The 24,068-nt window shown below is 43.7% G+C and overlaps 1 pseudogene across 1 annotated transcript in view; it reads right to left on the reverse strand.

The window, feature by feature from the left end:
* LOC306945804 (osteoclast-associated immunoglobulin-like receptor) overlaps positions 1 to 21,608 on the reverse strand; it is a 38,448-nt pseudogene extending 16,840 nt beyond the window's left edge. The window contains exons 1-3 of the transcript in view: positions 21,560 to 21,608; positions 21,163 to 21,441; positions 20,850 to 21,081 (exon numbers count right to left, since the gene is read on the reverse strand). The product of the transcript in view is annotated as an osteoclast-associated immunoglobulin-like receptor (transcript). The remainder of the gene's footprint in view (positions 1 to 20,849; positions 21,082 to 21,162; positions 21,442 to 21,559) is intronic.
* Positions 21,609 to 24,068: the final 2,460 nt, after the last annotated feature.

A 24,068-nucleotide genomic window follows, 5' to 3' on the forward strand; every position in this document is an offset into this window, starting at 1 on the left:
ACTTTTAGAGAACTACTCAAAGAGACGGTCGGCCTGTTGGATTCAGAATATGAGAATATTACCCCCCGAGCCTAGCCCTATCTGCACTCCCATAGATATGGGCACTCTTCATGCATATTTATGATGAGCCAGAACTCACCTTCGCTTCTCTCCTGCACTGCTGAGCTAATTGTAATCTTAATTGAGTGATGTATGTTGCAAAACACTAGGCAAATGTAACCTACGAAGCACCAGAAGAGAGCTAGACGAGTTTCTGTCCCCTTCAAAACTCCTTCGGCATGAACATATTGTCATAACATAGAACATATGTTATAACATAGATGTTATGGAATATTGCTTTGGCCAGTTTAATTATGATTACATGCTGCACTGAATTTGTGATTTCCACTCTGTTATACTGGTATCTCCAGAGCCCTTTTCTTGTGGTGTCTTTTCAATTTTCTTCAAGAATCACTGTTTGTGTATATACGCTCTAGTGAACTAGGGCATCAACTGGGATCGGCAGCACTAGATATAGAAATTCGTTGTCGAAGTTTCCTTGCATTGTAACTTCAAATACTCAGGTAATTGTAATGGTATCTTGGTAAGCGTTGGAAACACCCAAATAATTTTCTGGGACGGTAGCTCTGATCAAGCAGATTTTATTTGCAATTGCAATAGTGGGCCTCCAGCAGGCAGAGGAGTTGCTAAGTTGGGATAAAATGCTAAGAAGATGTTATGATTTGCCAAATGAAATCAAATCATTGATGGAATCAAGAAGAAATATTGTTCCTCAAGGTGAAGATGAGACATGGCTTACCTAGTTAGCCGCATTACCTTTTTGGCAGTAGGTACATATGTGAACAACCTGTTTTCAAAGATGCATCACAGACACCTGGAGAACTCCTTCAAAATTGCAACTGCTTCTCTGGAATCAGACACTGATGCATTGTTTCTCAAAAGCAAGGTCCACATTCCCACTAGTGTTACGCTTTCTCATTTTATGTTTTAGTCACACGTTACAAAGAAGCTTTGTTACTCATATATACTGAGGACACGTTATCTTCAGCCCAAGACAATGACTCTTCAGCTAATGCCACCCAGGCAAGCCGGATGATTGGTGATGCTGAGAAGGCTCAGGAACATTCTTTCTTGAAACAGGCCAAAGTCCATTCAAAGTTCAAACCTTGGCAAAATGCAAGCTTCGTATTTATTTACACAATAATACTATTGGACTATGGATCAACAAAATAAATAAGTCCCATTCTTGCAAAACCTGTTGCTGGTTCCATTGCACTCTTCTGGAAATCTGCACAGACAGAAATGAAATTCAGGAAGATTCCTGTATTGCATGCAGGAGATGGTCGCTGCAGTGATCGTGGGAGAGAGCTGTCGTTAGAAAACTGTCATGTGAATTCACAAAGCATATCAAGAACGAGACAGCACCAAAGCTGAGAAACAAGGGTGTTTTTTCCTAAGACAGATAAGATTGCAAGAGAAGATGCTGCTTTCCACAAAGCATCGCATTTTTTTTTTTTAAATTTATTTATTTAATTAGTAAGCAGAAGTGGATATATCCACAGCCCATAACAATTCATGGAATTCCTTTGTTGTTCTTTCATACCCCTACAAGGCTTGGCAAAGATGCCCAGTACATTATCAAATGTGGAAAAGCTGCAGTTAGGTTTGTCACAGGAAGCAAGCTTCTGAAGTCCCTGCAACAGGATAGTACCTAAGTGCCGTTTCCAGTTCTTTAAAGACACCAGTTGTCAAGTGAACTAAGGAGATAGGAGCTCCTAAAAAGTCTGCCAATGTGAAAATGAAGTTCCTTACTGATCGTATCTGAGCTACTACCTCTAAAAACCACCACTACCTGGCAGATTACATTGTGGGAAAGGGGTTACAGCCATCAGAACTATCAGAACAGCCTTCGTGTCTTTTATGCCCTATCAGCCAACGCTTCTCTCTCCCTGCCCTGGTTCCCCACTGGCTGAGTACTGCAGGCTCACCAATTTCCCAACATTCCACTAAACATACAGGTACTGGCTAAAGATGAACGGTTGCTAGCTAAGCGTATATTGCTAATTCTCACATTTGCTCATTCTGCACTAGGCCACAATTCCTGGACACCTGCTGTCCTGGGATAGAGGTAAGTTGGGAGGAAAAATGTAGGGGAGCATCACTTGCATTCCTCCTAATATAAAGGAGGGGCAGTTTGACCTCCTGTCAGAGGCCCCTTAAGTTGTTCTTTTGCTGAGGGCCTCTTGGCAAAACAGAATAGCCTATAATACAAAAGTTACAATTTTGGTACTTCTGAAGTATTTCATCTTATCTACTAAGTGTGCATAAATGTGGAATAATAAGCCACTTTCTTCCAGAGAGGCTGTGCACGCCCCGTCCCTGGAGGTGTTCAAGGCCAGGTTGGATGGGGCCCTGCGCAGCCTGCGCTGGTATTAAATGTGGTGGTTAGTGGCCCTGCATGTGGCAGGGGGTTTGGAGATTCATGAAGCTTGAGGTCCCTTCCAACCCTGGCCATTCTGTGATTCTGTGATTCTGTGACTCCTCCGGCTGCTATTACTGGTGAGGAGAGCAGCTCTGTTTCCTGGGCTGATGGATGTGGTCCTGGCCCCAGAGGCATGCATTATATAGAGCGCAAGGTTCTGTTCTGTTCTATTTTGGGCCCAAACTTTTGTTACTTGCATTCTCTATAAGTGTTGACATGGTGACAGTGTCAAGCTCTTTACCAATCTATTGGCCTTTCTGGTTTGAGCAAGAAATTGCATTTCTAACTTCAGCTCTGAGAAAAGGGCAAAAATTCATTTGGGATTCTTACTGCCTTGTACTGTGAATCTCTGAATTCTGTATGGATGGGGCCTTATAAATATTTCTATAATTAGTCAAAGCACAGTAAAGCATATAGGTTTTTTTTCCTTCAGCTTAAATACTGCTGATTAGCTGCTTACTTTTTAGAAAGTTCTCTGTCCTTAGTATTTACACAAGTCTTTTTCTGACCTGCTGTAAGCCCGTTAGTCCAAACCAGATAAGGAGTCTCATTTTAGAGCTGGAGATAGTGTAACACTGTTACTAGTTGATACTTGCTATTTCCTTGCATTCCAGGATTACATAATAGACAAAAGAACTGCCTCCTAGAAGAGAATGACATATGAATTATAATGCAGTAGTGATCTTGTTTTTGGTGTTATTATTGCATAGGTATATCTGCCTTTGCACTGTTAGTTCTAGAAGATACTGTCTACAGGTATTGCTGACAATTCTCTTCCCCATCACTCTGTATGTCTCATTGTCTTTTTCGTAGTTTCCATTGTGTGTTTTTTTTTCTTGTTCTTCGTTTCTTTTTTCTTTCTTTTTTTGTTTTTGTTTTTATTTTTGTTTGTCTGTCTATCTGTATGGCTGTTGCTTTCGTTTTTCTTTGTTTGTTTGTTTGTTTGTTTGTTTGTGTGTGTGTGTGGGGGGGGAGACAGGGGGTTTTGGGAGGGCTGAGTTGGTTGTTTTAGCTTGGTTGTTCTGTTTGTCTGTCTGCTTCCAAGTGACTCCAGTATATGTCCATCTCAGAAATCTGTTTGTATTATGATCTTTAATGCAAATATGAAAAGCATTGACTACAGACACCCTTTCACTGATATTCTGATACTTCACTCAACTAAGGAAACCTCATTATTCTTCAACAGGTCATCTACAAACTGATTAGTAGAGAAGAAGCCACTAGGAGTAACAAACAATTAAGAGGCCACGGCCACCTGAGGGAAACCTCATGGTGTTTTGTTTTGGCCAAGGAAAACCAGTTGATCATTTTCAGAACTTGCATAAATTAAAAACATCAATTAATAAAAATGATACAAATAAATAGTAATAATAATTACATAAAAGTAAGAAAAGACCATTCAAGCTGCATGAAAATAAAATCATGGATTCTCACTACCACTGTTGCTGTATTTGTTTATAAAGCCAAGATCATGGCCTCAATCTACTGTGTAAAACTGCATAACTTGACATGCTGTCTTCCTCTAAAGAGGGATTAAAAACACAAATGAAATCTTAGAATCCATTTGAAAATCAATTTTACTTTATTTCCCTGAACTTCAATAATACAGTGACACCCAACCTTCACTTAAAAGGATGAGTGACATGAGCAAACGTGGATTAATAACTGGTATAACTAAGTGTTATTATTCTATAGACCTCAAAGGTGTCTGCCTTCTGAATATCACCAGATTTTACAAAAGATCATTCAGATCCACGCTTTAAACGTATGCTATCAAAATAAGCTCAACTAGCTTACAGAAATGACTAGGCAGTTTCACTTTCAATAGATATGATTTAAAATGATACCTTTGAAGTAGTGACCAAGCTCGGTGTGGCTCCCATCATTTCTAGCCTCGCTATATTAAGTACATCTCAAGAATAAGGATTGCGCTCTTATGGAAAAAGTAGGTAGTGAATGTCAGTCTTACTGAGAAGACTAACGGTCATCACTTGATCTAAAAATAATAAAACACGGATCACACAAATGTACGTTTTCTTGTCTGGAAAAAAGCAAGAATTTTCAGAAGGAGCATGAAATCACAAGCAGCATGGATGTTCGGATTTTGTATATTCGAGGGCAAAAAAAGAATTCTTAAAGAAAATATCCATAGAAAATATGTAATCCTTTATCACCTTTGGAGAAATAATGCTGATGTGTGGTATGAAACTGAAAAAAAAAAAAAAAAGAAAAAAAAAAGAAAAAAGCAGGTAACTGTCAAAATGTTAGCTAAATACACTAAACACTAATACGCCTGTATATACGTATGTATATATACAGGTATGTAATATACGTGTAGTGGAATACTGTTGAGAAGGTTCATCCTCTATTGTCACACCACCAGCATCGGCCTCTGATCTTGTGGACGAATATAATCACATAGGAGACGTTACTGTTGAAGCAGACCTCATACATACACATGGAATCTGCTGTACAATTTTCACTTCAAAGGCATAATTTGCTTAGGCAATCGACACCATCAATAAGAACATCTATTGTATAATGCCCCAAGATCTACCTGACTTCCTAATAATCAAGGTGCTGAGACTGTAACTTGTCAATCTATGTATATTGATTTTCTATTGCTTTTGCCACAGTGTATTTGGTGTGTTGATTTTATGGCCACCAGACACTCACTCAGCCTCTCTCTCACTCCCCCTGCACAGAAAGCCAGAGAGAGAGGGGAAAGCCCATGGGAATATTACCTCAGAAGTCAAACAAATTTAACTTCGGGAAAATAAATTTCATTTATTCATCCCATGCCCTGCTCAGCAGGTCTTCCTCACCCCTCCGTTTCTGACTCCTTCATCTGTCGCAGAGTAGCTCCTCTCCGCTCTCCCTTCCTCCTCACACCTCTCCCTGATCCAGCATACGCTCTTCAGGAGCTCTTCATGTTGCTGGGGGCACATAGCACCTTCTCCATGACCTTCTTCCAAGGTGTTCCCACTCTTTTCTGGGATCTTTCTTCTGAGCTCCACTCCCTCTGAGCTGCCTGCCCTTTGGCTAATGGGTCCTGTGGGGCAGTAGGAGGGAGTAGCAGTGGGCTGGAACTAGTTGTGTCTAGCACCCCAGTTTCACACCACACATCAGCATTATGGCAGGCCTTTCCACAACTGGACACCTGCACTCAGTGCAATACTCTTGTGATCAGAAAAGTCCAAAGAATGTTTCAGAAAGGTGAGTTGGGATTGTGTAAACATACAACACGTGTATTGATTAAAATTACATTTATGTTTATTAGGAATACAATGTTAGTTCAATTGTTCAGGAAGTGTAGACTCTGTAATAATTGATTCTTACAAAATCAGAATCATTGTAAACAGCCTGAATTTTCAAAGCACTCAATGAACTGTACATAAGCTTTATTTGAGAAGCCCCTTATGCAAACAGCCTCCTTTTCTAGTGGATGAGCACACACACTTTCTCTCAAAACTGTTTAATCATGGGGTGAGGCCAGGGGCCTCCTCCTGTTACCTGTCCCCTGCCAAGGAAGAAGCACTGCTGCACTTGCGTTTTCCAGAAGAGGTGACGGGCCTTGGCAGTGGGACGACTGGGATGCCAGCAAGGAAGTCAGGCTGGCCCTAAGTAAAAGTGAGAAACTTCATCTGGATGTAAATATTGCCTTCATAACCTGGGGTTCCCTTGTTGCATCTGCTTGCAGAGGAGAGGGACTGGGCTTTTTCTTGGTGATGGACTGACAAATGAACGAGGAAGATTCAGTCTGGATCAGATAGAATTGGAGCTGAAGGTCTCAGCAGCAGCATGAGAGGCCTACACAGTGCCATCCTATGGACTCAGAAGGCTCAGGGTGCATTGCAGTCATTCAGGAATTCACCTTTTTTAACGTCTTTGAACTATTTCTGAAAACTTTCTGAATTCTGCCTCTCCTCCATTCTTTACATAGCTACAATGTATTAGCCAGCTATGATTATCTCAAATTTCTATTTGTACTGTTAGTAATTGCTACAGTTTTCCCGAGCACTTGGTGTATAAAACCTAACTAGATAATCCTCACTGTAAGGGGCTATGAGTCCTTTCCGTTTTGATTGGAGAAGGTAAAGCCATGGAGATATTTTATTTAATTTATGATTATCAATTTATGATCAGATATGATACAAACCATTGAAGAGACAGACCTCTGTTGTTACTGGGGCATTGGTATTCACTGAGTCAAGAGCGGCCGCCTGAAGAACAGGAACCACTGCTACCCTGAGCGTGTCCACAGAAAGCTCACTTGTTCTGAATACTTACATAGTATCCTGTGCTCTCCGTTGCACTGCACTTATAATACGCATGCACAGTCCAGCCATGAGTATTTCTTTACTGGGAGACCTGCCACATTTCAGTGGGAAGGTTACTGCTGCCCTCTGCAGCTGAGAGCCCAGACCTTTGTATATGGGCTGTGGCACTGTTGTTTTAGTAAATCATGCCTAGTCAAGGTTTGGATTAATTTGGCACGTACAACAATCTGTGTATGCCTACCTGTTTTCCTATACTAGATTGCAAATGTTTAACAAAGCAAACCTCCTCACTTTTGCCAGTGGTTTCCCGTCTGGTTACAAACTCATCACTTACTGCAGTAAGAACACCACATTTTGCTTCAGCGTTTGCTACGAATTCCACACCTTGCTGTCATTCCTTCCTCAGCTTCATTTTCTCCACCCTTCACTGCTATCGCATCTGTTACCAGACGCAGCGCCGCTTTTGGCACAAGCTGCTCTTCTGTTCAGTGAGGGCAGAACCCTCCTGGGCCCTGCCAGCCCCCCCTCCCAGCTCTTCCTGCGGAGATCTCTGGGTCCTAGAGCCCTTCTCTCAGCTCCTCCCTCCTCAGGCTTCCCGTGCTGACACTGGGATACCGAGTTTCCTACATCTCTGCAGATCAAGGCTCTTCTCGCTTCCAGTCTTTTGTTTTCGTCCCCACTCGCCATTAACGCCTCGTTTGCGTTCTGGTTACCAGCGGGGGGAGGAGCAGTGTGGGGATGCGTTCTCTTGCCGGCACTGATCTGCTTTGGCTGGAGCAGATCACAGACTTGAATATTTTAACCCGCTGCTCTTCTTTAAACGTTGTGCTGATTTTTGTCTTCGTTGTTTTGTTTTTCACAGTTCCACTATTTGTACCCTCAGTTACGCTTCCATGTACCGTTCCTAATTCCACTTCCATGCAGCACTGATGTTTGCACTTCCATACAGCACTAACATTCACACTTCTGTGCACTGTTAACAATTCCACCTCCGTATACCATTAACCATTACATTTCCATCTGCCATTTACATTTACACTTTCATTGCCGTAAGCATTTACCAATCACAAAGACAGTGACAATAACCAGGACAGGATATCCCCAAGATTCTTCCTCTCCCCCATGTCATCAGTGGGAAATGAGCATTCCCGTTCACCTGATTCCGGCAGTGAAAATCCCACCCGACGGCGGCGGCCGGGCAGCCGATGGTATCGTGGGCTGATCTGCAGAGCAACCAGCCTCTCCCTCGCCCTCAGGCAGACTGGCGCTGTCGGACTGCGATCTTCAGTGACTCTTTAGCGCTTCAAAGAGCTTTCTCCGAGTCTGCAGCTCCCCGAACGCTGTCTTACCACCCGCAGCAGCAGCGTCCCATAGCTTCACCCCGACCCGGTCCCCTCCTTCGGGGTCGTAAATGGTCTGATTTGCGATCGAGGGGTCACTCTTGGCAGCCCAGAGCAGCACCTGCTGTAAAACGGCAGCGGGCACCGTCTTTTCCCATTTTTTCAGAACAATCTGCAAAGTAACTCGGACGTTCTTTTGTTCGGAGCTCACATGAATCCCCACGGCAACGGTCCGGAGAAAGGCACTCCGAGCTGTCGGGGCGATGAATCCTCAGGTTGTGGCACTTCTCTCCGCGTCTGCCGTGCTTCTCAGCGTGTTCTGCGCCCTTTCTCAGCGTGTGCCACGCTTCTCTCAGCGTGTGCCACGCTTCTCTCAGCGTGCTCCGTGTTTTTCTCGGCACCTGCCACGCTTTTCTCAGCGTGCTCCGGAGCGGTCAGTCTTCAAGTCGGGCCCGGCTTGGGGTCCCTGTTCGGGCGCCAATTGTCGGCGCTCAGCCGAGTTAGAGAGCTCGCACGGTTTCTTGTCGCATCAGAATCGTTCTCCGAATAGTTCTGCTTTATGGTGTTCAACACACATCTCATGTACCATTCACTTATAAGCAGGAAAGTGCTGTCCCCCTCCTCAGTTAATTGGCCCAGCTTCTCCCAAACAATAGTGATAAAGGATGGAAGGTTTCTTAAGTGTGATAAGGTTAACAGTGCATACAGACACAACCTCCTGTTTGCCCTTAGACACAAACAGAGCCCATTTGCTCTCAGTCTTACACTCCAGACTCCCAAGGTTTCACGGTGATAGGCTCTATCAAGGAGTCTGATAGACTCTTGGCTGACTTGCTCACAGTTACATCTTCCCCCACATCTCCCCCTTCCTTATTAACAAAGAAGGCACGGTTCATAGCATCCTGTATCATTTTTCTATACACTGCAACAAGTGTGAAACACAAATCGAAACCCACAAAAAGGCAATGAGCCAAACTAGTCCTAATTTTAACAAATTCTGTATCTACCCTGCAAAAACCCCTCAGGAGACCCCTGAGTACATTCCATCCACCTTGGAGCTGTTCCTTATCCAGAGAAAAGCAGGACTCCGCACGGGGTTGCTTCTTTCAGCGCAGCACTTTTTGCAGCCTGAACTTCCTTGCAGCTTCTGTGCAGCACGAGCTTCCTTCCAGCACTCTCGGTCCGACTGGGTCCTTGTATGGACTCAGATATGAGCAATCCACATTGTTTATTATAGGTTCTCACAAAGCTGATGTACCTTCACAAGTTTCCTTTTGTAGTGTTCTGTTCTATCCTACTTTAAAGTCCCCACCCCCCTCCCTTTTTTTTTTTTTTTTTTTTTTAGTAAGAATCTGTTAATGAAAACTGCTACGATTTTGCTGATTTCCTATGACGTTTTGTAGTGTCATGAAAGCATAAGATCCTAACAACCATAAAACCTTCCTGTATTTATGTACCAGAGTTTGAACTAAAATAAGTTCTATTTTCGTGTGTGCTTCTGCTTATGTGACTTTCTTAGGGAGTTCAACCCATATGGATCTAATGCTTGCAATATCCAGGACTATGAAGCCCTATTTTGTAAGCCCGAAGTCATTAGGGAAAACTTGTGCCAAGACATCTGAAGGCACTTCTCCAGAAAATACAGGTGGGCAAAGCACTCTGCGTGTTATCTCTGCCTTTCATCTCTTACCCCGATTCCCTGAGAAGGAAACAAAGGTGCAGAGGCTGAAAGGGAAGCACAGGGCACTCTGGCAGTCCACCAGTAGGGATGCATGAGGGACCGTGGCTGGGCAGCATGCCCACAGAGCCACTTGTCTTGAACTCTGAAAACTACCTGCAAGTCTTTGACTGCAGTGACTCTGAATAGAGCGCTCACCCTTACTACTGAGACACTAACAAGCATTTCACATAGTTACATTTGGTACAGTTGGAGCAAAGGTTCACTCTAGCTTGAGTACATGGAAAACAGGATTTGCTCCCAAGTCCTGCTAGGGTAGCCATAATGGCTGCAATCAAATAAATCAGCGATCTCTACTTGCTGCTGTCTTCCATCCCAAACATTTCACTGTGGGAGGCTAATCAGCTAAGACTACAGATGAGCCTTGAAGAAATTAGCTTAGGAGTTACTGTGCTGTGATCAAGTTACAAAACAAGAGGCTCTAATTCTTGGATTCAAAGTGCATGAAATTGCTATTCAGGGTGAAGAATGATCATTTCATATACCAACCTACTTGCCTTTCATCTGTCTTCACCACTTTCACCACAAGGTGTACAGAAATGCCATTAGAAATTGACCGATTTCTCAGTTCATACTCAGCCTCCTTTTGTAGGACAACAAATACTTAATTGCCACCTCTGGGTTAAGGTATATCGGGGTAGGAAGGGAAATGCTTGGGTATTTCTAATGAAACTTCAAATAGATGGGATTTCATTCACCTTGATAATTTGAAAACTTTCAGCAGAGTGAATAATTTCATCATGCTTTTTTCCTGACCAGGTTTTACTGGTAACATTTTCTCGAAACCAAGGTTTAAATAAAATGACTAAAAATTAATGTGTTTAAGGTTGAAGAAAATAAACAGAGAAAACTTCCGAGTTTACCACCGAGTCTTCTGTCAAGACTCACTGCGCTACGTGAGGTTATGAGCACTACACTCTGGGTTATGAGCAAGCCCTTCCATGAGGCAAATACTGGGAGGAGGACTGTACCTCTCACACAAAGGAGTTACACCAAATTCCAGTATCTTCATTTTTCAAGGCAAGGGGGACTAAGAACTGACATTTCCAGACCAAGTCAGGGAACCGACTGATTAAACACTAATGCAAACTGTCCCTTCTCTGCTATCATCAAGGAGGGACAGCTATATTAAAAGGAGAGCATAATTCTGTTGATTGATTTGTTGAGTCCTCATCTGTTTCTCAAGGTTCTGACCTTACAGTTAGCAGTGAAATACTGAACTCTACTTGCAGTTGGTCCTGAGGTGAGAACAGAAAATACTAGATACAACAATTCAGTCATACTTAGCTTTGTACATGTGGAATTTTAATAAGCTTTCAGCTTTGCTCCTCTTGATGTTTCCTCACTATGAGCGTGAGACAACTCTGCGCTGTGCAGTTCATCAGCAGGATCTGCCTGGGGTGGAAGACCCTTTCCCAGTTCTGGGCCTATTTGAAGCTGACTTTTATTTCTTCTCTCCAAAGTCTCAAGACAAGGCTGAATTCTGTGTTCCTGTATTGTCCTATACTGGTCAAGTGCTCTCATCACCTTATCCAACAGCACGGCCTTAAAAGGGCACAGAACTGTGCAGCAGTTCAGGACATACAGGACTGCTGAATGGGACAGGCAGCTCCAGAGACACCCGGACTTGTCGGTACCAGCAGCAGGAAGCAAGGAGCACCCTGCAGCACCTCAACTTTCATCAGGTGCCTTTATGTGGGGACCTGAGTCAAGTTCCTAGCTCCCATGTGGACACCAACGTAAGGACACCTATGTTCAGGAAAGTAGGTGGCTGGAAATTGAATCTCACTCTTCCTCTTCAATATTGCAGTCTTCTGTACAACGTTTTAATGAGAACAGAAAAAAATCTGTAGAGATATGATTGAATTGAAATTTGTCACCTTCGCCTGATATTGAAGAGCACTTTCCAATTTGATACATGAAGAAGGAAAGACAGTTCAATCACTACAATCTCCACTAGGTCTTTTTTATCTCAATCCATCAAATATTTCAAATCCCTTTTTACATCCTTGGTATTCACCCAATAGCTGATATTAAAATCCACCCCATCTTCATTCTCATTTTCATCTTTACAGATCAAAAGTATCTAAGATAATCGGTGTTCCTGAGCAGATCCCAAGCAGCAGCCCAAATACAAAGTGACGTAGAATAGAAAAAAGTATAGGCAATAACTGTTTCTCCTGCTCTCAGAGAATCACCGAGGTTGGAAAAGACCTGCAAGATCATCACCAACAGTTCTCCCTAAACCACGTCCCTCAACACCAAATCCTTGAAACATTCCTTGAATGCCTCCAGGGTCGGTGACTCCAGCACCTCCTGGGAAGCCCATTCCAGTGCCTGACCACTCTTTCCGAGCAGCAGTATTTCCTAACGTCCAACGTGAATCTCCCCTGGTGCAGCTTGAGGCCATTTCCTCTGGTCGTCTCACTGCTTACATGGGAGAAGAGGCCGAGTCCAGCTCACTGCAACTTCCCTTCAGGTAGTTAGAGAGAGCTGTAAGGTCTCCCCTGAGCCTCCTCTTCAGCAGATCGAACAATCCCGGCTCCCTCAGCCAAGCTGATAACAGCCTACACCACTCTGTCAAAGGGAGGAGCTGCACAATATCATAGCTCTTTTCTTACAAGCGCAACTTTTGTCACTCTTGACAGCAATACCTGAAATGCAGTTTGTGAGTCTTGGAAAAGGAAGGCAGACGGAAAAAAGACACCGTTTAGTCTGGATTTGATTAACATTACTCTGTTGCTCTCAGTTGGTTGCAGAACTTAACTTCTACAATGACAGGGGGCGTCACTGACACTTGGCATCATATCTCTTTGAAATTCTAGGCCCCTTTCAGTCAAATTTGGCAGAGAGGAAAAGAGTTTTGAAAATGTTTTTTTGTTTTTTTGTTTTTTTTTTTTTTAATTTATTGAAGAGGATAATGATCCAGTTGTAGCAATGACATATTTCTATTTGAAAAGTGAGTCATAGTGGTATTCCCCACGATCTGTTTTTCAGCGTTTTTCAGACTTTACATATAGGAACTTCCTACCAGGTCAGTGACAGGCGAACACAGCTCCAACACATAGCTGATCTCTGTGAAGGATAAAATGCACACAAGGCATGCGATTCTGAAATTCAAAGGAGATTTCAAATGGTTGTATTTCAGTATGCTTAAATAATGTTCTACCTATTCTGCACTTCCTTAGAAAAATCTGAAATCTATTTTTCAGTCATTATCTCTTTTTCATTTAAGAAGACCTTCCAATAATTCATAAGCTTTACCTTCATTATCCCGCGCTCATTTTTATAGTTCCTCATTGCAGAAAACTGATGTGGCCCAATTGGATTACCAAGGTAAAATCAAGCATCTGTAAACAAGGGTAGGAATATCAGATGAAAAGCCAGAAATGTAGTTGAAAGGCAGGCAGTGCCCAGGGATTTGAGATACAGGACACAGACTTCACCCAACTGCACACGCTACTGCAACTGAAGGGCATGGGAAGCCTCTTCAGCCCTCTGATTACTATTAAACCTTGCGAGAGGAGATCCTCATGGAAAAGAAATTAGCCTCAAGCCAATTACAAATGAAAATCCTTTCATTCAGCTGCCTTTGGCATGCTGTCCAGATATTCTCTCCCAGATAACAATAATATTTCTAAAAGTATGATTTTAAGCCTTATTTTCTTTTCCACTAAAAGCTTCTACTGGGAGAAGGGAAATTCTGATCTTTCTGTTGGCATTACGTTTGTCTGCAGGGCCCATAATATGACTTAATTGCATATCAGGGCACAGATTCCCATTGCTCTGGCCCCATACCATCCCTTTGAGCAGTGCGTTAAATGCAGCACATTTCAGATCAAAAGCCAGATGCCTTCACCATGCAACCCCTACTGTGAGTGCCTCACAGAACATGAATTCCTGTATGACTGCAATGCACCCTGAGCCTTCGGAGTCCATAGGATGGCACTGTGTAGGCCTCTCATGCTGCTGCTGAGACCTTCAGCTCCAATTCTATCTGATCCAGACTGAATCTTCCTCGTTCATTTGTCAGTCCATCACCAAGAAAAAGCCCAGTCCCTCTCCTCTGCAAGCAGATGCAACAAGGGAACCCCAGGTTATGAAGGCAATATTTACATCCAGATGAAGTTTCTCACTTTTACTTAGGGCCAGCCTGACTTCCTTGCTGGCATCCCAGTCGTCCCACTGCCAAGGCCCGTCACCTCTTCTGGAAAACGCAAGTGCAGCAGTGCTTCTTCCTTGGCAGGGGACAGGTAACAGGAGGAGGCCCCTGGCCTCACCCCATCATCAGTCACATAAGACCCCTTCACAGGAGTTGGGGTAGCTGTCCTCTTGGCTCTGTGGTGGTCAGAAACAGACCTAAACAGCGCTGTCTACAGTTAGAAATGCCTCCAGCTCCCAGGATGATGTCCTTCAAATTGCTCTCCCAAAAAGCACTTCCAGACAGTAAGCCCCAGTAACAGCAGAGGTCTGTCTCTTCAATGGTTTGTATCATATCTGATCATAAATTGATAATCATAAATTAAATAAAATATCTCCATGGCTTTACCTTCTCCAATCAAAACGGAAAGGACTCATAGCCCCTTACAGTGAGGATTATCTAGTTAGGTTTTATACACCAAGTGCTCGGGAAAACTGTAGCAATTACTAACAGTACAAAAAGAAATTTGAGATAATCATAGCTGGCTAATACATTGTAGCTATGTAAAGAATGGAGGAGAGGCAGAATTCAGAAAGTTTTCAGAAATAGTTCAAAGACGTTAAAAAAGGTTTCTTGCTAGGCTTCTACCCTTGACAGAGCTACAGATAATTTCTATGTATGTTTTGTGATTCCTGGCAGGTCGTTTTCTCACTTACACTCATCGAATCACTCAGGTTGGAGAAGACCTTAAAAATCATCGAAGCCAACCATAACCTAACCACACTACTTTTGCTCTAACAACCCTCTGCTAAATCATGTTCCTGAGCACCGCATCCAAACGGATTTTAAAACATCCAGGGATGGTGACTCAACCACCTCCCTGGGGAGCCCAGTCCAGTGCTTTTCTAACTTCAGCTCTGAGAAAAGGACAAAAATTCATTTGGGATTCTTACTACCTTGTACTGTAAATCTCTGAATTCTGTATGGATGGGGCCTTATAAATATTTCTATAATTAGTCAAAGCACAGTAAAGCATATAGTTTTTTTTTCCTTCAGGTTAAATACTGCTGATTAGCTGCTTACTTTTTAGAAAGTTCTCTGTCCTTAGTATTTACACAAGTCTTTTTCTGACCTGCTGTAAGCCCGTTAGTCCAAACCAGATAAGGAGTCTCATTTTAGAGCTGGAGATAGTGTAACACTGTTACTAGTTGATACTTGCTATTTCCTTGCATTCCAGGATTACGTCATAGACAAAAGAACTGCCTCCTAGAAGAGAATGACATATGACTTATAATGCAGTAGTGATCTTGTTTTTGGTGTTATTATTGCATAGGTATATCTGCCTTTGCACTGTTAGTTCTAGAAGATACTGTCTACAGGTATTGCTGACAATTCTCTTCCCCATCACTCTGTATCTCTCGTTGTCTTTTTCGTAGTTTCCATTGTGTGGTTTTTTTTCTTGTTCTTCGTTTCTTTTTTCTTTCTTTTTTTGTTTTTGTTTTTATTTTTGTTTGTCTGTCTATCTGTATGGCTGTTGCTTTCGTTTTTTCTTTATTTGTTTGTTTGTTTGTTTGTTTGTGTGTGTGTGTGTGGGGGGGGGGGGAGACAGGGGGTTTTGGGAGGGCCGAGTTGGTTGTTTTAGCTTGGTTGTTCTGTTTGTCTGTCTGCTTCCAAGTGACTCCAGTATATGTCCATCTCAGAAATCTGTTTGTATTATGATCTTTAATGCAAATATGAAAAACATTGACTACAGACACCCTTTCACCGATATTCTGATACTTCACTCAACTAAGGAAACCTCATTATTCTTCAACAGGTCATCTACAAACTGATTAGTAGAGAAGAAGCCACTAGGAGTAACAAACAATTAAGAGGCCACGGCCACCTGAGGGAAACCTCATGGTGTTTTGTTTTGGCCAAGGAAAACCAGTTGATCATTTTCAGAACTTGCATAAATTAAAAACATCAATTAATAAAAATGATACAAATAAATAGTAATAATAATTACATAAAAGTAAGAAAAGACCATTCAAGCTGCATGAAAATAAAATCATGGATTCTCACTACCACTGTTGCTGTATTTGTTTATAAAGCCAAGATCATGGCCTCAATCTACTGTGTCAAACTGCATAACTTGACATGCTGTCTTCCTCTAAAGAGGGATTAAAAACACAAATGAAATCTTAGAATCCATTTGAAAATCAATTTTACTTTATTTCCCTGAACTTCAATAATATAGTGACACCCAACCTTCACTTAAAAGGATGAGTAACGTGAGCAAACGTGGATTAATAACTGGTATAACTAAGTGTTATTATTCTATAGACCTCAAAGGTGTCTGCCTTCTGAATATCACCAGATTTTACAAAAGATCATTCAGATCCACGCTTTAAACGTATGCTATCAAAATAAGTTCAACTAGCTTACAGAAATGACTAGGCAGTTTCACTTTCAATAGATATGATTTAAAATGATACCTTTGAAGTAGTGACCAAGCTCGGTGTGGCTCCCATCATTTCTAGCCTCGCTATATTAACTACATCTCAAGAATAAGGATTGCGCTCTTATGGAAAAAATAGGTAGTGAATGTCAGTCTTACTGAGAAGACTAACGGTCATCACTTGATCTAAAAATAATAAAACACGGATCACACAAATGTACGTTTTCTTGTCTGGAAAAAAGCAAGAATTTTCAGAAGGAGCATGAAATCACAAGCAGCATGGATGTTCGGATTTTGTATATTCGAGGGCAAAAAAAGAATTCTCAAAGAAAATATCCATAGAAAATATGTAATCCTTTATCACCTTTGGAGAAATAATGCTGATGTGTGGTATGAAACTGAAAAAAAAAAAAAAAGAAAAAAAAAAGAAAAAAGCAGGTAACTGTCAAAATGTTAGCTAAATACACTAAACACTAATACGCCTGTATATACGTATGTATATATACAGGTATGTAATATACGTGTAGTGGAATACTGTTGAGAAGGTTCATCCTCTATTGTCACACCACCAGCATCGGCCTCTGATCTTGTGGACGAATATAATCACATAGGAGACGTTACTGTTGAAGCAGACCTCATACATACACATGGAATCTGCTGTACAATTTTCACTTCAAAGGCATAATTTGCTTAGGCAATCGACACCATCAATAAGAACATCTATTGTATAATGCATCAAGATCTACCTGACTTCCTAATAATCAAGGTGCTGAGACTGTAACTTGTCAATCTATGTATATTGATTTTCTATTGCTTTTGCCACAGTGTATTTGGTGTGTTGATTTTATGGCCACCAGACACTCACTCAGCCTCTCTCTCACTCCCCCTGCACAGAAAGCCAGAGAGAGAGGGGAAAGCCCATGGGAATATTACCTCAGAAGTCAAACAAATTTAACTTCGGGAAAATAAATTTCATTTATTCATCCCATGCCCTGCTCAGCAGGTCTTCCTCACCCCTCCGTTTCTGACTCCTTCATCTGTCGCAGAGTAGCTCCTCTCCGCTCTCCCTTCCTCCTCACACCTCTCCCTGATCCAGCATACGCTCTTCAGGAGCTGCAGGGTGAGCGTTGCTGGGGGCACATAGCACCTTCTCCATGACCTTCTTCCAAGGTGTTCCCACTCTTTTCTGGGATCTTTCTTCTGAGCTCCACTCCCTCTGAGCTGCCTGCCCTTTGGCTAATGGGTCCTGTGGGGCAGTAGGAGGGAGTAGCAGTGGGCTGGAACTAGTTGTGTCTAGCACCCCAGTTTCACACCACACATCAGCATTATGGCAGGCCTTTCCACAGCTGGACACCTGCACTCAGTGCAATACTCTTGTGATCAGAAAAGTCCAAAGAATGTTTCAGAAAGGTGAGTTGGGATTGTGTAAACATACAACACGTGTATTGATTAAAATTACATTTATGTTTATTAGGAATACAATGTTAGTTCAATTGTTCAGGAAGTGTAGACTCTGTAATAATTGATTCTTACAAAATCAGAATCATTGTAAACAGCCTGAATTTTCAAAGCACTCAATGAACTGTACATAAGCTTTATTTGAGAAGCCCCTTATGCAAACAGCCTCCTTTTCTAGTGGATGAGCACACACACTTTCTCTCAAAACTGTTTAATCATGGGGTGAGGCCAGGGGCCTCCTCCTGTTACCTGTCCCCTGCCAAGGAAGAAGCACTGCTGCACTTGCGTTTTCCAGAAGAGGTGACGGGCCTTGGCAGTGGGACGACTGGGATGCCAGCAAGGAAGTCAGGCTGGCCCTAAGTAAAAGTGAGAAACTTCATCTGGATGTAAATATTGCCTTCATAACCTGGGGTTCCCTTGTTGCATCTGCTTGCAGAGGAGAGGGACTGGGCTTTTTCTTGGTGATGGACTGACAAATGAACGAGGAAGATTCAGTCTGGATCAGATAGAATTGGAGCTGAAGGTCTCAGCAGCAGCATGAGAGGCCTACACAGTGCCATCCTATGGACTCAGAAGGCTCAGGGTGCATTGCAGTCATACAGGAATTCACCTTTTTTAACGTCTTTGAACTATTTCTGAAAACTTTCTGAATTCTGCCTCTCCTCCATTCTTTACATAGCTACAATGTATTAGCCAGCTATGATTATCTCAAATTTCTTTTTGTACTGTTAGTAATTGCTACAGTTTTCCCGAGCACTTGGTGTATAAAACCTAACTAGATAATCCTCACTGTAAGGGGCTATGAGTCCTTTCCGTTTTGATTGGAGAAGGTAAAGCCATGGAGATATTTTATTTAATTTATGATTATCAATTTATGATCAGATATGATACAAGCTATGGAACTCTTACAAAGCTTTGCTTTCTGTGCTTTGATTGCTTCTGCATTTGCCAAAACTCTCTGTCCTTATTACTCTAGTTGTTCAACTGTAAAATATCAAAAGGATATGATACCATAGGAGTAGAAATTATCCCACAAACTAAAACAAGTGCACCTACTTGAAGTGCAATTTCTTGCTCAAACCAGAAAGGCCAATAGATTGGTAAAGAGCTTGACACTGTCACCATGTCAACACTTATAGAGAATGCAAGTAACAAAAGTTTGGGCCCAAAATAGAACAGAACAGAACCTTGCGCTCTATATAATGCATGCCTCTGGGGCCAGGACCACATCCATCAGCCCAGGAAACAGAGCTGCTCTCCTCACCAGTAATAGCAGCCGGAGGAGTCACAGAATCACAGAATCACAGAATGGCCAGGGTTGGAAGGGACCTCAAGCTTCATGAATCTCCAAACCCCCTGCCACATGCAGGGCCACTAACCACCACATTTAATACCAGCGCAGGCTGCGCAGGGCCCCATCCAACCTGGCCTTGAACACCTCCAGGGACGGGGCGTGCACAGCCTCACTGGAAGAAAGTGGCTTATTATTCCACATTTATGCACACTTAGTAGATAAGATGAAATACTTCAGAAGTACCAAAATTGTAACTTTTGTATTATAGGCTATTCTGTTTTGCCAAGAGGCCCTCAGCAAAAGAACAACTTAAGGGGCTTCTGACAGGAGGTCAAACTGCCCCTCCTTTATATTAGGAGGAATGCAAGTGATGCTCCCCTACATTTTTCCTCCCAACTTACCTCTATCCCAGGACAGCAGGTCTCCAGGAATTGTGGCCTAGTGCAGAATGAGCAAATGTGAGAATTAGCAATATACGCTTAGCTAGCAACCGTTCATCTTTAGCCAGTACCTGTATGTTTAGTGGAATGTTGGGAAATTGGTGAGCCTGCAGTACTCAGCCAGTGGGGAACCAGGGCAGGGAGAGAGAAGCGTTGGCTGATAGGGCATAAAAGACACGAAGGCTGTTCTGATAGTTCTGATGGCTGTAACCCCTTTCCCACAATGTAATTTCTGCCAGTTAGTGGTGGTTTTTAGAGGTAGTAGCTCAGATACGATCAGTAAGGAACTTCATTTTCACATTGGCAGACTTTTTAGGAGCTCCTATCTCCTTAGTTCACTTGACAACTGGTGTCTTTAAAGAACTGGAAACGGCACTTACGTACTATCCTGTTGCAGGGACTTCAGAAGCTTGCTTCCTGTGACAAACCTAACTGCAGCTTTTCCACATTTGATAATGTACTGGGCATCTTTGCCAAGCCTTGTAGGGGTATGAAAGAACAACAAAGGAATTCCATGAATTGTTATGGGCTGTGGATATATCCACTTCTGCTTACTAATTAAATAAATAAATTAAAAAAAAAAAAATGTGATGCTTTGTGGAAAGCAGCATCTTCTCTTGCAATCTTATCTGTCTTAGGAAAAAACACCCTTGTTTCTCAGCTTTGGTGCTGTCTCGTTCTTGATATGCTTTGTGAATTCCCATGACAGTTTTCTAACGACAGCTCTCTCCCACGATCACTGCAGCGACCATCTCCTGCATGCAACACAGGAATCTTCCTGAATTTCATTTCTGTCTGTGCAGATTTCCAGAAGAGTGCAATGGAACCAGCAACAGGTTTTGCAAGAATGGGACTCATTTATTTCGTTGATCCATAGTCCAATAGTATTATTGTGTAAATAAATACGAAGCTTGCATTTTGCCAAGGTTTGAACTTTGAATGGACTTTGGCCTGTTTCAAGAAAGAATGTTCCTGAGCCTTCTCAGCATCACCAATCATCCGGCTTGCCTGGGTGGCATTAGCTGAAGAGTCATTGTCTTGGGCTGAAGATAACGTGTCGTCAGTATATATGAGTAACAAAGCTTCTTTGTAACGTATGACTAAAACATAAAATGAGAAAGCGTAACACTAGTGGGAATGTGGACCTTGCTTTTGAGAAACAATGCATCAGTGTCTGATTCCAGGGAAGCAGTTGCAATTTTGAAGGAGTTCTCCAGGTGTCTGTGAGAGGTGTACATGTGGTAGGAGCACCTATAGGTGCCGGTGTCAGCTGGAGTCAGCCCAAAGAGGGTGAAGGTGGCCGTGCCCCCACCATCAGGGTCCTGCTGCTGGACAGGGGCCGAGTGCCCATCCTTGTGCAGGAAGGTGGCCCCTTGGTACATGTTCCTGCATCGGATGGTGATGTTGGTCCCCATCCCCACACGTCTCTTGTGGCTCATGGAAATGCCAGGTGGGGGGAAGCAGTGATCTGCATGATGGGAGAGAAAATGGATGGGACTTGGGCCTGTGAGGACAGCTCAGGGCCTCCCTCTGACCCCAGTGCACTCACCTGTAACTACCAGCTCCACAGGGTCACTCATCTCTGATGTCTCTGCTGGCTCAGACAGCCGGTACTGGCAACGATACGTCCCTGTGTGCACCCACGTTGTGATAGCAAAGCAGAACACGGCCATGTCCTGAACATTGCACTTCTTCATGCAGGGGGTGAAACCTCCTTCCTGGCAGAGCCGGACCCAGGCAGATGGCCGGGGCAGGTGACACCGCAGGGTGACATTGTCCCCCACTTCTAACCCCTGGCTAGGGTGCAGCAACAGGGAGGGTCAGGGCACTGGGACAGGGGACAGCAGTCAGCCTTGTTCCCTGCACACCCTCCTGTGCCCCTCTGATGGCCCACTGACCACGCTCCCCTCCCTCTGGCCCCATTCTTCCCCCGTCCTCATATTCACTTTGCTTTGCCCTGCTCACTGCCACCAGCCACCAACCTGCAAGGGACATGGTCCTGGTCCCACACAGGGCCACCAACCCCCGTGGCACCACGTCCCCATTGTCACTCACCCAGGAGGAGGGCCAGCGCCATTGGTGCCTTGGGACAGGAGCAGCTTGGGACAGCGAGACTGCAGTGGGGACAGGGAGTGTCTGCAGATCCCTTTTCTAGATCCACAGATACAGGAGCTGGCAATAGAACATAGATGTAGAGCTCGTAAAGAAGAGCGTATTGTTTGCGGGCTTTTTGATGCTGCTCTGATAGCAAGGCAGAAAGATAAAAGGAGGGAGGAACTGTGTCACTAGGGGAGGTGATTAAGAGTTTGCAATCTGAGCTATAATTCAAGGGAAAGCGGTGGTGGCAGGCAGAGAGAGCTCAGCACACTTTGCAGAGCCATCTGCATGATGCTTCTGTGAGAGGGCGTCAGATTCAGACAGCAGCTGCTGACTTGGAGGGGTGGATGTGGTGAAGGAGTGCGGCAGCCCAGGGAGGGAATGAGAGGGAGTTGTGAGGAATCAGCATCAAGAGATGAGGGTAAATCTGCCCCTCGCCTTCTCCATCTCGTTACATCTGAACATCAACACGAGGCTGAAGAACCCTTCCCCTTCCCCATCCTCTTCCCTCTCCCTTTTCCCTTACGCTTCCTCTTTGCTTTTTCCAGCACTGTGGGGATGCTTTGCATCAGTGCATTTCTCAAATGCCCTCGTGCCCTGCTGCACTGCCTCACGACCTCCGGAGATTGCACCTGCATCAAACATAGGAGGGAATAACTGTGAGTGCGATGGGGACATCAATCACAGCTCCCCACCACTGCCACCACCGCCACCACCAGGTTCCTGTCCAACTCCTCCCTGCCACCTGCGGGTTCTGGCTGCTTATGTGTCCCCATTCTCCACCACTACATCCACAGGGATGGGATGTGGAGACACTGACACGAAGGATTGACGGACGGCAGGACAAACAAATGGGTGCTGACACCTACCTGAGTGCAGGTGTGGGCATCACCTCCAGCATCATGCTGACCCCAAGGGGGGAGGACTGTAGGCAGCAACCCCTGATGTGGTAGGAGCACCTATAGGTGCCAGCACCTGCTGGGGTCACCAAAGAGGATGCAGGTGGCTGTGCCCCCACCACTGGGTTCTTGGTGCTGCACGGGGGTTGAAGACCCATCCTTGTGCAGGAGGAAGGCGGCCCCATAGTTCTTGTTCCAGCAGTGGATGGCAGCATTGGTCGCCATTTCCACATGTTCCTCAGGGCTGAGGGAAATGCCTGGTGGGGGTACCCGTGATCTGAGTGCAGAGAGGAGACAGCAGTGTGACATGGCCTTGGGGAGAACAGCACAAGGACACTCATTTTCCCAGTGCCCTCACTTGTTACCACCAGCTCCTCGGGTCACTGTCTCCGATGTCGCTGGTGGCTCCAACACCCAGCACTGGCACTGATACTTCTCTGCATCTTCCTTCTCTACACAAACCAAGGGGAAATCAACCGTGTACTGCACCCTGCCTGAGACTTCTTTGGATCTCAAATGCCCGTTCTGGCACACAGATCTCTGGAGGTCCCTTCCAACCCCTACAATTCTGTGATTCTGTGATTCTGTGATTTGAGGTGTTTGTAGCAATGGTCGTGGCGTTCTCTGTTTGGCTGCAACTCTGACTAAATGGAATAGAATGGTGAAGGAAAAGACAGAAGCTGGTATTCTCTGGGCAAATTTGCGTGCCAAATCCACCTTTAGCAGAAGAAAGATGTGGTTTTTCAGAACTCAGGAGAGCTGTACCCGCACATACTACAGGCATATATTTGATGAGCTTGCATTCCCCTTCTGTTGAATCAAAAACCTGGGCTAAGAAGGAATGTTCCATGTAGGGAGAAGAAGATGATAGAACGTGTTCCTTTCAAGGCTCGCGTGGGAAATGTCAGGTATAGTGCTGAAGGCACCATTCAGCCACAGGCCTTTTTTGCCAAAAAAGTAACAAGACAGGCAGCACTGCAGAACTGAGTATTCTCCATGGATTTACTCATCGCCTGAAACAGACTGTGGCAATTGTCTTTGTGATCATCAGCATATAGTTAAAAGGGAGCAGCTGACAAAGGTAAGGGCATACCAGTGAGTCTTTCCATTTTGAAAGATTTTCATGTAGTCCTTGCTCATCTCTAAGTACTGAAGATTTATCAGAGTCACAGATTCCATCTGTCTTTCATCATCACCATGGAATATTATTCCAAAAGCTGTTAAGCTATTGCAAATGACCTTATCTGAGCCATGCTCTTTTTTCTGTTTTAACTTGAAATGCTTGTTATGTATTCATTTCATGTATCTCTTATTTTTGCCTTGCCTCAAGCTGGAAGTCACTCTAAGAAAGCCATCTAAAAAATTCCCTATTTAGTATGTGTGTACATCTCAGTGTGAATTGTAGTGTATGCTATCTTTGGTTCATGCTGTACTCCGTAATGTGGCAGTATGGCTGTAC

The sequence above is a fragment of the Tetrao urogallus genome, assembly GCF_951394365.1.
Source record: "Tetrao urogallus genome assembly, chromosome: 4".
In the NCBI taxonomy this organism is placed as follows: Eukaryota; Metazoa; Chordata; class Aves; order Galliformes; family Phasianidae; genus Tetrao; species Tetrao urogallus.